The 14,448-nt window shown below is 45.3% G+C and overlaps 1 protein-coding gene across 7 annotated transcripts in view; it reads right to left on the reverse strand.

Moving 5' to 3' along the window:
- Window positions 1-14,448, reverse strand: part of Sgms1 (sphingomyelin synthase 1) — a 260,799-nt gene that overhangs the window by 230,612 nt on the left and 15,739 nt on the right. The gene's annotated exons all lie outside the window — the stretch shown is intronic.

The following is a 14,448-nucleotide window of genomic DNA, read 5'->3' on the forward strand; positions in this document are numbered from 1 at the left end:
CTTGCAGACACAATAACCCTCCATGTATTTCTGGTATTTTATACGTATAATTCATTTTCTTCCCTTTTCTAGAAAGATGCAGTTGGCCAACTAACTGAAGTAAATAACAAACATCCCATTCGAACGCTGGTAATTTTCATCTTTGAGGTAATCCAAGGACACCCTTGCTGGTGAGGACTCCCCTTTCCATAAAATAAAAGCTATAATGCAATACTGTGGCACAGACACTGCCCCATAAATGAAGACCAGACGCAGAGGGGAGAACGGAAACCCTCCGTGTGCCGGCGGGAAGGGCCTCTCCGCTGAGCACGTCTGTGCACACAGAGCTTGGGGGTGTGATAGTTAACTGGGGAGCAGAGGCCTGAGGAGAGCTAATGGACAGACATGGTGAAGCCCTGTCCACTCCACAGGCGAGCTTAAGAAGTGAGAGATGCCCGCCCAGCTGCAGCCTCACCTGGAGCTCACATTGCCTTCCAGAAATGCTGGATTCACAAGGAGACTAGTGGCCCCACCCCACAAACTGGGGCACTTGGACCCCCAGGAATATTCACCGAGCAGTCATTGCTGCAGCCACACAGAACTAAGGGGAAAATGCATAGCGTGTTTTGCAGAAACACTGATCTGAACTCAAAGATGTGGGTGGGAGAAGGCTAAGCAAATAGACTAATAATCTAAAAGTTGCTCATATTAAAACAAGAGGTAGAATACAACTGGTACATGAATTCTTAAGAAAAAAAAATCCTGTTTGACTTCCCTAGGCCATTTCCAACTTTGCTCTCATTTGTGTGGGATGGGAAGAGAATCATGGACTTACACTTCATTTTTATTAAAGACAGCCATAGAGAGGGCACAAGTATGCCATGGAATATAACTCCACAATGACCCTCGTTCTGAAGACATCTCTTCAAAATCAGGGGTCCCAGCTGTAGAGGCAGACAGAAGGAACTGTGGGTACCTATAAGCCCATCTCTCCATCACATGTAGACAGGTATCCCTGGAGTCCAACCTTCCTCATCATCCTTCCCACCCACTGACCCCCTACAGTTACAAGCTCATCTGGCGGGCTCCTATCACACACGCACTGGGTTTCATATTGGTGACATTTTTCTGTACCTATTGGTAAGACATTATTTGCAGCAATTTTCATTTAAAGTGACGATTGTATGGCTACTATATAAAAATAAACATCAATTTAGTTTGTCTCTAAAAAGTTGTTATTCTGAAATAAGTTTGAAAAAGAGTTGAGTGTGGAAGGCAGCCTCCAAAATGGAGGCCGGTGGTCTCTATCTCCCAGCATTCCTGCATCTCCACCTCCCAGCATTCCTGCATCCCCACCTCCCAGCATTCCTGCATTCCCCACCTCCCAGCATTCCTGCATCCCCACCTCCCAGCATTCCTGCATCCCCACCTCCCAGCATTCCTGCACCCCCACCTCCCAGCATTCCTGCTTCCCCACCTCCCAGCATTCCTGCTTCCCCACCTCCCAGCATTCCTGCACCCCCACCTCCCAGCATTCCTGCATCCCCACCTCCCAGCATTCCTGCATCCCCACCTCCCAGCATTCCTGCATCCCCACCTCCTAGCATTCCTGCATCCCCCACCTCCCAGCATTCCTGCATCCCCACCTCCCAGCATTCCTGCATCCCCACCTCCCAGCATTCCTGCATCCCCACCTCCCAGCATTCCTGCATCCCCACCTCCCAGCATTCCTGCATCCCCACCTCCCAGCATTCCTGCATCCCCACCTCCTAGCATTCCTGCATCCCCCACCTCCCAGCATTCCTGCATCCCCCACCTCCCAGCATTCCTATATCCCCACTTCCCAGCATTCCTGCATCCCCACCTCCCAGCATTCCTGCATCCCCCACCTCCCAGCATTCCTATATCCCCACCTCCCAGCATTCCTGCATCCCCCACCTCCCAGCATTCCTATATCCCCACCTCCCAGCATTCCTGCATCCCCACCTCCCAGCATTCCTGCATCTCCACCTCCCAGCATTCCTGCATCTCCACCTCCCAGCATTCCTGCATCTCCACCTCCCAGCATTCCTGCATCTCCACCTCCCAGCATTCCTGCATCTCCACCTCCCAGCATTCCTGCATCCCCACCTCCCAGCATTCCTGCATCCCCACCTCCCAGCATTCCTGCATCCCCACCTCCCAGCATTCCTGCATCTCCACCTCCCAGCATTCCTGTAGTGGTACAGTCTATCCTGCCCACAGTGAACCAGGATGCTGTGGGTGAACACTACACCGCAGGGGAATGCCCAACAGGTGCTTCAAAGGGTACACAAAGACTCTGCAGCTCATGTCTTTTTCTGTCTTTGGAGGGAGGGAAGCTGGCTGCCATGCCATGAAGACACTCAAGAAGCTGTACTAGAGCTGGAGATACAGTTCCATAGGTAGAGCACTTGCCATGCAAGCAGGAAGACCTGAGTTCAAATCCCCGGAACCTGTGCATCACCATCTTACCATAGGATCAAGGGGACTACAGACATACCTGCTGCATCTGTATGCTTCCATACACACACACACACACACACACACACACACACACACACACACCAACAAAAAGAAGTTCTTCAGGGAGTAACACACGGTAAAAATCTATTCCCAAAACCCAGTGAGAAACTAAGGCCTTCCAACAACCATGACTATGAGCCATAGACACAGATCCTCGGCACTAGGTGGTCCTCACTGCAACTCCATAAAACCCCAAGTCAAAACTATCCAGCTAACCTGCTGCCAGGTTTCTGACCCCCACACGGAAAATATGAGCTCATGCTGAGGTCTAGTGTAAAGGTTCTGAGATCGCTGTCAGGCAATGACTACGGTCACAGGACACGCCTGGCTTGGGTTTTGCTGTGGAGGCCGTGGATGCGCTTGCTGACTATTTCTCTGCTCCTCTTTACCACCTCCCCAGCCGTGGAGATGCACCCCTAGCCGGAGTTCCGAGCTAATCAGTCATTGTTTCTCTTTACGGCTTCACCATCTATGTAGTCTCAATCTGCCATTGTGTTGTGCCTAATTGAAGCCAAATGTAAAGGAATCCATACTGTGCTACCTTCTTCTGAGACTTCCTCTTTCCCTAAGATTTGATTCTGAGATTTGTCCTTGTTGATTCATGCAGCTGTGGTCCATTCCTTTTCTTTTTTCCTCATTCCACATTTTTCATTGTGTGAACAGACTCACAATTCCCAGCTCTAGTCTACTGCTGAGAATCTTGGGAGTTTTCAATTTTCAACTGTCCTGAATAATGATGCCATTATATCCTGGCACTTGTGCCCTGGTATGCATGGCAAGTTTCTTGCAGGATCTACCTAGGGAAAAATGGCGAGGCTTGGGGACCGAACAAGCTCAGTCCTCTAAGTAACGCCAAATTGTTCCTCAAAGTGTCTGTGTTCGGCAGCCTCTAGCCGCTTTTCCGGTCTCTCTGTGAGGGGCATGCTTGTTTTACTAATTATAGGGAAAGCGTTCAACCAACAAACGGAAAAGCTGTTCCTCTTTTCAGTGTCACTCCTGCAGATAAACACCACTCCAAAGCGGTGACCCAGGCAGGCGGAGCACAGTGTTCACAGGGCGTCAGAATAAGGATGGAGACCCAGCCAGAACCACATACTGCCTGTGGGTGAGGCCGCTTCTAGACCTAGGACAGGTAAATACAGAGGTTGTTTTCTTCCTGATGGACTCACAGTGTGGTCCTACTTTATTGTCGTCATAGTAAAACGGGAACAAAAAAAAAAAGAATTTGCTTACAACAGCCAAATTCAAAACTATAGCAGAGGAGTCAGTCACCATTATGAAACGACTCTCCTTGAGGAAGACAGGCTTTGCTTTTTATATTTTCACCTGGAAGATGAAACTACTACATACTGCCACTAATTTCTCTTTTTAGTACTTCTATTTAAAAAATTAAGTATTTTCTATAATAAAAATTGCAGAGTTAGCTAATCCAGTTTCTGAGGTGGAAAGGGTAACTTTATGATAATCTACATGTCTAGTAAAAAATGAGACCACAAATAACTCTTTTGGCATTAAACACAAGTAATAAAAAATTATTTCGATTTGGCCAGGAAAGCATTTTTATACAAGTCAGAATTTTTAAAAATGAGATCATTTGAAGTCAATCTCTCAGAAATTTGTATTTGTCTCTTTAAAATCATTTATCTTGGTGCTAGAGAGAGCTTGACAATTAGGAGCACCGGCCGCTCTTCCAGATGACCCAGGTTCAATTCATAGCACCCACATGGAGATTGACAACTGTAACTCCATTTCCAGGAGCTGGAACGCCCTCCTCTGAACTCCCCAGGCACCAGGCACACAAGTGGTGCACAAACATAAATGAAGGCAAAACATTCGCATAATAGCAGTGTTTAATTATGCATCTGTATGAGATGGGAGCCACTGTACCCATTTATAGATGGAGATCACTGAGGCAGAGAAAGCCATGAAGTTATACACAATGCAACTGATAAGCTGCGGGACCAGGATTTGGACCCAAGAAGTTTATTCAACAGTCTGAATTTGCTTGTTTACTTGTGTGAAGATAGAATCATAAACCATATCCCAGGCTTGCCTCAAACTCAGGATCCTCCTACATCCGCCTCCTGTAATGCTGGTTATGCCTCTACTCCTGGCCTAGAATCTGCACTCCGACCCATTTCCCTAGGCTCTCCTCAGACACTCAAGCCTGAGATGGAAGAGCCTGAGAGGTGTCGACAGGCACACCTGCTGAACACTAAGCTCCTATATATGCCAAGCGCATCTCCAATATTGGGCTCCATTCTCTGTGGTCTTCCCACACAGCTAGGAGGAATACTGCCATTTTGTTCTTGAAGATATTTAAGCTCTGATACTGAGAAAGTTGGGGAGAATAGCATAGGCTATTAAAAAAAAAAGGGCAAATGACCCTTTCACAAGGGACCTTAAGACCATCAGAAAACACATTAGGATTCATAACAATAGCAAAATTACAGTTAGGAAGAAGCAACAAAATAATTTTATGGTTGAACTGTAGTAAAGGGTCGCAGCATTAGGAAGGTGACAGCCACTGCTGTTGGTGATGGAATGTCACCTGAGCTAGGGGCTCCATAAGCAGGTATAGACCTTAGACCCCGAGACCAGTTCCCAAAGAGGAAAAATGCACAGACTCCTGTGAAGAAACCTGGTGTCCTGGCAGACTGAAGAGCCCAACCCAACATCAGGACAGGCAAATGTCCTCTAGGACATAAAGCTTCTGTTCACAAAATGGGAATATTTTCTTTCAAAGGATTACAGTGAGGATGAATGAGATATATACAGGAAATGCACCTGGCACACAGTAGGGATCGTACACAGCCGCTTGGCAGTGAACAGTGAAGAGCCGCGCGGCAGGGAAGACAGCCATGAGCCAATGCGCGCGCGCACACACACTGTTCTATCCACAAAGCCTCGGTCTTCACAGTTAAGGACCTGAGAAAATTTTAACAGCCACACATGTATCCCAGTGAGTTTTTACTAATATTAAGATTTCCTAGTTCTAGGGCTAGGGGGTGGGTGGGAGATGCTTCGGCAATCAAGAGCATTTACTGGTCTTAATTTATCAAAGAACAGGAAATGGTTCCCAGGCCCTACAAGGGAGTCTCCCGACGGCCTGACACTCCAGCTCCAGATCTGATGCACACAGCTGGCCTTCATGGGCACCTGCACACACATGCACAGACACACAGACACAGACAGACACACACAGGTAAAGTATCTTTTTAAAATGGCTTCTTCATCCTGTACTACCCTAAACAGAGTAATGTTGCCAATGAGGTGGACCTTTTAGAACTTAGTAGGCATTACACTTTTGATACAAACATTGCTCATTTTAAGTCTTCTAGATCAGAAAAATTTCAATCACTCATTTAAAAATAGCAGGGTTTTTTTTTCAACATATTTCTAGTTTCCTGAAAATCATCTCAAATTATCTGGCCAATGAAGAACCAATGGAGGAGGAGGAGAAAAGAAAAAAGAAAAGACAGTAAATGGCCAAATGACCTCTGCCGACACCAAGCTGGGACCCCTCAACAGCACCCCTGTGCTGCACATAAGAGGTATTTCACGTATGACGTGTGAACTTGGGAACAGAGTGTCCACGTTAGTGCCTAACATCTCCATGGTAACTGATCCTGTTTGCATGTTTACAAAGAATGACAGAGCAGCAGCAGCAGCTACGGGACTGCAGCTCTGCGTTGCAAGCTGGAGCGATCCAGTCACTCCTGACCCACTGATGCCTGAGGAAGCCTGAGACACCAGCTGTTCCGGATGTGATACAGAGGGGAGCAAACACCTAACAATGGGCCTTTTTCCGAAGCAGATAACGAGAAGGAACAGCAACCACCTCAGACAGTGGGAGCTGTGTGAAGATGGCAGAGGTGGCCGATGCTTGCATTTTCTCAGGATGTCCTATGGACAAACGATTCTGCTCCACAGATGTCTGCATTCTTCCTAAACAAATGTGTTTGTATTTGTCTCTTCTGGGAGACGTGTAATACAGGTCCCGACTTCACAGATAACAAGAAGTTGACTTTCATATGTTAAATGACTGACCCAAAGTCACCAACCAGTATATGGGTAATGTTACTGGCTCAGAGCATATTTTAAGTGCTCAGACATCTCCTAACCATGGGCTCCTATGGCCACAATAAAAAGTCCAGGATTGTACTTGATGGCACTAATGTCTTTAACAAAAATATTATCTTCTCCGGCTTTAGCCAGGATCGCACTCCTTTCCTTCCCGAGCTGTACATTCATCCTGTTTCTAGTCTGTTCTCCACTCTCTCGCACCCTGTAAACCTCAGGGTTTACACAGCAGAGTGCAATGAACACAGCGCAGCCTGACCATCATGCTGCCTTGAGACTTCCTCTGCCACACACACAGCCCGTTATTTTTGACCTCAGTGTCACTCACATTTTCAGGACACAGCCAGAGCGCAGCCAGAGCGCAGCCAGAGCGCAGCCAGAGCGCAGCCAGAGTGCTTGTCAAATGAAACACAACGGCCGCTAGCAGTCAGTTCCTGGTAGGAGCCCTTGCTCCCTCTTGGAAGTCCTGAGGACAGTGGCCCAGTAAGCTCTGCTTACAGAACTATGGGCTTGCCTAACCCACAGACACAAGCTTCCAATTCCTCCTTCACACCATCCCAAAGACCCGACCACATGAGCATGCTTATCACAGCCTGTACTTTGCTCTCACGGCTTCCATCAAGATGCGCATCTAAACCAGCAGTGATGACACACCTTTAATCCCAGCACTGAGGAGGCAGAGGCAGGTGGATCTCTGTCCTGGTCTACAAAAGCTAGTTTCAGGACAGGCTCCAAAAACTACAGAGAAACCCCATCTTGAAAAGCCAAATAAATAAATAAAGATGGGCACCTGCTGGATCTTTAGTGATGTGCTTTATTATAAACCAGCAAACATAAGTGTTTCCCTGAGTCAGTGAGCCATCCTTAGCAAACAAGTGACCCCTGAGGGGGTGGGGCTATAGCAATCCCCAATTTTCTGGTTTAGAGCTAGTTGGTTAGAAACACAGGTAAAACATTTCAGGTAAACTCTGAAATGGGGGCCGGTCTTGTGGGACTGAGCCCTTAAACGGTGGAAGCTGTACCACCTTCAGTAGCTAGTGTAATGCTGACGAACGGCTTGGCACACGTATGGGGTCAGTTACTGAGTGGCATGTAAGTGTAAGGGGAAAAATCTGTTTACAGAATATCTGGGTTAAAATCTAGATTAGATCTCTCCTGCCTGTGTGACTTACGGTACTCTTTGCAACCTCCTCTAGACATACAGGAGTGGCTGGTTAAAGCATTTAGCCCTGGTAATCAACTCAACCTTCAGTCCCTCTGTGGTGGTTTGAATGAGAATATCTCAAGCAGTTCACACTCTCTACTTCCTGCTTGAGACTCACAATGTGAGCTCTCAGCTGCTGCCCCAGCTGTCAGGTCTGCCTGCTGCCACACTTCCCACTCGTGATGGTGATGGACTCTTAACCTTCTGGAACCGGAAGCTTGGATAAACCCTTCCTTCTCTATCTTGCCTTGGCCATGGTGTTTCAGCACAACAGGGTAGTAACTAAGACGCCCCCTAGTGCCTTGCTCGTTCTGGAGACCAGCTCCCGTTCTCACAAACCTGGAGATCCAGCATCAGATGCTCGTTCCGCTGCAGAGTCTAGGGTTTTAAAAACTACGGGTCAGAAACTATGAGCAGAGACCACATACACACTTGTTATTGACAGCCAATCAGCCAGCTAGTCTATGGAGCTGCAGATAATGGAGGCAAGCGTTCTGCCTTCTACAGATGTCCTTTTTTCCTTCTTTTTCCTCAAGGCAGGGTCAGGCAGGCCTGGAACTCACTGAGTATGAACTTGAATTACTGAGCTTCCTGCCTTCACCCTCAGGTGCTGGAATTACAGGTGTGACCACCACAGGCAGCCTATAATAACTACCTCTGAACCTATTTTTCCTGTCTTGTGTCATGGCACTGAAGTTCATGCCTTGAGGGTGGTTATTATCAGAGGGCATTAGTGCCTAGCATGTTCAGCAGCTGTCTGCACTGGAATTACATCTGGAAGGGGAGGGGGAAGCTGCTGGGTCTGTTTTACAGTGTTTACTGTGAGCCTGACACTCTCCGGGCACTGTCCTTAAACATCAGAGAGAAAGCCGTGACCAGAGGGCAGTTTCTCCACATCGCGTACTTTCTATTGTTGGGGTGAACAGCATGACCAAAGCAGCGTATAAAAGCGTGTTTAACTGGACTTTTGCTTCAGTGGGCTAAATTTAGTTCATGGTGTAGAGCGAAGGCATGGTGGCAGGAAGAGCTGAGAGCTGACATCTCAAGCTCAAGCCAAAGGCAGAGAGAGCTCACACCAAATGTTTGGAGTCTTTTGAAATCTCAAAGCCCACCTCCAATGACACACCTCCTCCAATAAGCCACACCTCCTAATCCTCCAAACTGTTCCATCTAGGGACAAAACAGTCAAACATGTGAGCCTATGGGGGTTCTTTTCATTCAAACCACCTCAGTCTCTCAACTTACATTCTTGGGAAAATGTATTATATAAACTATATCCACACACTATAAATACTTGATATGTAAGCACATAAACACATCAAAATGTTCATATTTGATAAAACTGGGGTTGGATTTTGTTCAAAGCATTTTTGCCCTATTTTTTCTCAACATTTAAAATATTTTAAAAATAAAAAATAGTTTTTAGTGAGAAAACATTAAAGGCAAAGTCTCTACTGGCTGGGGAAAGTAGCTTGCCGAGCTAATTCATTTCCAAGAATTGTGGATGAGAAATTTTTACTGTAATCTATTTTTTTTTAACATTCAGCTTTTTACAGCTGAAAAAGCAGTCAGAAAGGGGGGAAAAATAGAAATGACCCAGCCAACAGAATTCAACCAGGTAACAACAAGAGGTTCTCAAGGGCCAGAGAGAGGAGGGTTAATTAAGATCATGTACTGTTCTTGCAGAGGACCTGACCTCACTTCCCAGCACCCAATCAGCCTGTTCCCAACTGCTTGGAACTGGAGCTCCAGGGTGTCCTCTGGTCTCAAGTGCACCTGCGCTCACACGTACATAACCACACACAAACACACACATACGTATACATAATTAACAATAAGGGTTTTGTAAAAGGAGAAGAGACCCTTCGTCGAGCTAAAGGGTCCTCATCTCTATCTCCACATCTTCTGGGACAATAATAGAAGTACATTTTCAGGTACCGTTGCCTCAGGAGACGTCAACATGCATTATGCACTGGGGGTCTGCAGACATGGTTCCATTATAAACTTGTAGGTCGGCGCTATCATCCCCTTTATAGATGAGATGAATACTCAAAGCTCAAGCCCTTTGCTCACGTCTGCAGACGCTGCTGGTGACTGACAGGATTGCCATCCAGTCCCATCCCTGACAAAAGTCAGAACCACAGGTTTGCTTTCATTACACTGTAACACATCCCTACCACTCCCTGACATGTCTCTGCCTTGGTTCTCATCTATCTCTGAGCCCTACAAATGACTGAACCACATCAAGAATGAAATCTCTAGCAGGCGGCTCTGTGAACTGAAGACAAAACTCCAAGAAATTAGTCTGGAGATAAAGGTTAGCACTTCCAAATGTTAGCTCAAGACAATAAAAATAAAACTGAGAGATGCCAAAACTGTAGATAACCTAGCATACACAAAGCCCTTTGGGAAAGGATATGAAGGGACCATTTAGAGGGTAAAAAAATGAAGTCAGAAACACCGCAGTCATGAAAGAAGTGCTGTTTTTAAGATTTGCTTGTTTTTATCTTAGCAATGCTAGAGATGGCACCTGGGGACTTGGATGTGATAGACAAGCATTCCAGAATTCTTTTTTTGAATTTGACACCAATAACACTTGAAGGGATATTAAATATACAAGCAGCAACAAAATGTGAGAAAATTAAAAAGAAGAAGAGTTCTCTTTCATTCTGGCTTGTTTCTATGAACTCTACATACAGTCTCACTGGGTAGCCCAGGACAACCTAAAACTTGTGTGATCCTCCTGTCTCAGCCTCCCGAGTCCCGGGATTCCAAGTGTGTGTAATCATACCCAGCTAAAGCACTTCTGTTTTGCTTTGGCTTGTTTTTTCTGTGGTGCTGACAACAAACAGGGTTCTGTATATGACAGACAAGTGCTCGACCACTGAACTATATGTTCAACCTCCCAAAAAGAGAGAAAAAAAATCTTACAGTAACTCTCGAAAGTGATTTATGTTTTGAACACTTGTTATTGTGAAAGTGTGCAAAGTTTGTTTTCTACATGTAGACAAAGGAGCAAGACACAGGTGAGCATATTAAAATGTTATTGTTTACCAAATTTTTAAAGATTAAGAATAGCCTAAAGCTTGAAATACATGCTACTGTTTATCCCAGTAGGAGTTGCATTAACTATTCTGGAAATAAAATATAGAACAAGAAAATGGAAAGAATTGGATTGAATGTTCACATCAATATTTCTGACCTGCAGAGTTTATTCCCAAAATAGAGGCTTTGGCACAAAACAAAAAGCTCTGCGCTTTTCTCATGGCTCCCTCCCACAGAGTCTGAAGCTTAAAAGCTAAACTGTTCCAGCTATACGTCCAAGACAGTGAGGACTTTTTTACTCAAAACTATATTATCAGGGCAGAAGACACATGCAGCCTACATGTTCAGCCCCAGACCAATCAGAGGCTCCATCCCAAAAACAACACCCAAGGTCGTCTTCTGACCTACACACACACACACACACACACATACACACACACACACAGGGCACAAGCACACACACGCATATACACACAAAACACATTACCAAAGTGCTCTATTTACCAGTTAGACTTTCCTGCTCCTGCCAACCCCATCCAAAAGAAAGAAAACTGGTCTGCCCACATGAGCCTGTGTGTGCCACCATGGGGCACATACCACATGTCACATTCCAGCCTACAGCCAGCACATATCAGGGCTGAGGACTGAATGACAGGAAACATTTGCAGGTGCAACTCAGGCAGAGAAACCACAGGTAGGGCCTAAAACAAGGGTTATAATAAGGAAGATAAGACAGCCAGGAATGCTGAGACTCACATACCCAAAGGGGAAAAGGAAATGTAAGGACAGTCAAGGAGGAAGAGGATGAGTCACCCAGTATGGTAGGATCAGAACTATTGTCATGGCTCCATAGCATAATCTGGCATGCATGAGGCCCTGGATTCCATTCCCGGCACCAAAATTAATTAATTAATTAACTCTAGTCAATGAGGATGGTTCAGCAGGTAAAAGCACTTCCTGTCAAGCTTCATGACTTGAGTTATGCTGTGGAACAATGGTCTTGTACCCTGTAATGATTTGTTACTTGTATTTTAATAAAATGCTGATTGGTCAGTAGCCAGGCAAGAAGTATAGGCGGAGCGACCAGAGCAGGAGCATTCTGGGAAGAGGAAAGAGTCAGTCTGTAGTTGTCACAGAGGCAGCCAGACACAGAGGAAGCAAGATGAGAACACCTCACTGATAAAAGGTACCAAGCCATGTGACTAAATATAGACAAGAATAATGAGCTAATTTATGATATAAGAGTTAGTTAAGAAGTAGCCTGAGCTAATAGGCCAATCAATTTATAATTAATGTAGACTTCTGTGTTTCTTTAGGAGTGAATGACTGCAGGACTGGGTAGGACAGACATCTCTGTCAACAGAGTTGGATCCCTAGAACCTACATGGTGGAAGAAAACCAACTCCTGAAATCTGTCCTCTGATCTCTGTATGTACACACACCCACATAAAAAAATGCTGAAAATAAATACGCAGACACATATACCATACAGCATGAAAATAGCCCCTTACTCTGAAAACACCAACCACAGTGCTGTCAGTAAACAGGATAAGCTTTCTCCCCTTTCAGAGCACTCGTATGCCTTTAGAAAATATAAACAGAAAAAAGTGAAGAAGAAAGTGTAGGCAATATAAGCAAATGCACTTGACTGGCTGGCATATTTTTATGACTTTAGCCACATTTGATTATTATCAGACCTATCAAAGAACTAAGTATCATACTTTCCCCACAAAATAGGAAGGTAATCTCAATTTCCCATAAGTCCACAAAAAAAAAATGTTTCTTCAACCACAGAAGGTAGACCAGGGCCAAACTGCTAGACTTCCCAGAGAGGGGAAGTCTGCTACTCTAGGGTCTCCACGCAGCCTTCCTTACTACACAGATTTAGAGAAGAACACAAAACAAAATCAAAGTTTGCTGTCCAAACACAGCATGGAGCCCAGAACCTCAGCCCGACCTGAACTCATTATCATCTCCCTCCAGAAAGCCCAGCACCACTGCCCCCAACACAAGCTCGAAGATGCACAGGCCACTGCAGCTCCTGTCTGCAGTCCCACAAAGGGTTCGCTGAGAGCTTGGTCACCTGAGACTGGATTGAGGAAGCAAACGCCATGGCCAGATCTCCTCTTGAGTTACTGACAGGCAAGAGCTATCAAAGCAAAAGATAAGGAAAGACCAGGCTGGCTTCCAAGAATGCTGGCCTGGCTCACAGATGCTGCCAAGTGTGTGGGGAAGAATATTCCCCAGAATGTAAAGTTGCTCATTCTAGCGCCATCAACCAAAACCGGCCAAAGGGTCAAAGTGCTCTGATGCCTGGAGCCAAGCTGGGTAAAGGGACTGATCACTAAGAAGCCTCTGACTTAGAAAGCCCTTTTTTAAAGACCTTCTGAAAGGTCGATCCAAAGCAACAGTTATGTAGCCATATTCACAATGTCCAGAGCACATTCATCCATGTTTATTTAAATGTGCTATACAGATGTTATGAAATACTACTCAGCCATTAAAAGGGAGAATCTGAATATGTGCTACAATATATATTAATCTTGAAAATGTCTTGCTAAGTAAAAAAAGTTGGATACAAAGGAAAATGTTATATAATTCATATATGAGTGCATAAGGTAATCAAATTCATAGGCACAGAAAGTAAACTAGTAGTTGCCACTGGCTATGGAGAAAGAAAAGTGAGGACCACTTTCTGAGTGTAAGCGTTCAGATGACATTAGGCTCCGTAGACGGACAACAGAGATGGCTGTGCAGCAGTATGGATGTGCTTAATGTCCTGAACCATATACTTAAAATAACAAGGATGAAAAATTTTATGCCTGTATTTCACTTCAGTTTTTAAAACTAAAAGGTATTTTTATATTTTAAAAAATGAAAATACTAATAATAATTTCAGTCATATCTTAGAAATTATTATAATCTGAAATGATATAAACATATACTTCCTTATTATGTTTTGATTTTTGAGGCAGGGTCTGGCAGGGTAGCCCAGGCTGGCCTTAAACACGTCTTCCTCTCATACTTGGTCAAATTTGATCTTCAGTCTTCATTTAGGAAGCAACAAGCCAAAAGTTCTCTTCTAATGTTGGCAGTGACCACACTGACAAAGGCCACGGTATCAGGAGGCCATGGGCACTGGGACCAAGGCCTAGCACAGGAGCATATACTGATATCCAAAGACACTCTCCAGCGGTGGTGGGCATCCCTCAAGCAGTGAGATTCTGTACATAGTTACAAGTGATGCTCAAAGGCAGGGTAGCTGGCTATTGGGTGTCTTAAGTCTGGGTGACTATAAGAAAACTCTAGTTCTGAGAAGGTAACAGCAATCCCAAAGAGCTTGCTTGGCTCGTAAGCAACACTTTGGTGCAGGAAAGGTGGCCAACTGTGGACACACACAACAGTGAGAGCAACGTTACCCCCAAAGAGCTTGCTCCTAAGAAGACCTCGGTGCAGGAAATGTAGCTTACTGAAGACATACGAGAGTGACACTCCCCTACATGTTACCCCTGTGAAGATGCTGGGGTGAGTTGCAGGCCATGAAAGCTGAGATGCAGATGAAAAGTCAGGAAGCAGCTCTGTTATCTTGAAAT

The sequence above is a fragment of the Microtus pennsylvanicus genome, chromosome 5 (assembly GCF_037038515.1).
Source record: "Microtus pennsylvanicus isolate mMicPen1 chromosome 5, mMicPen1.hap1, whole genome shotgun sequence".
Lineage (NCBI taxonomy): Eukaryota > Metazoa > Chordata > Mammalia > Rodentia > Cricetidae > Microtus > Microtus pennsylvanicus.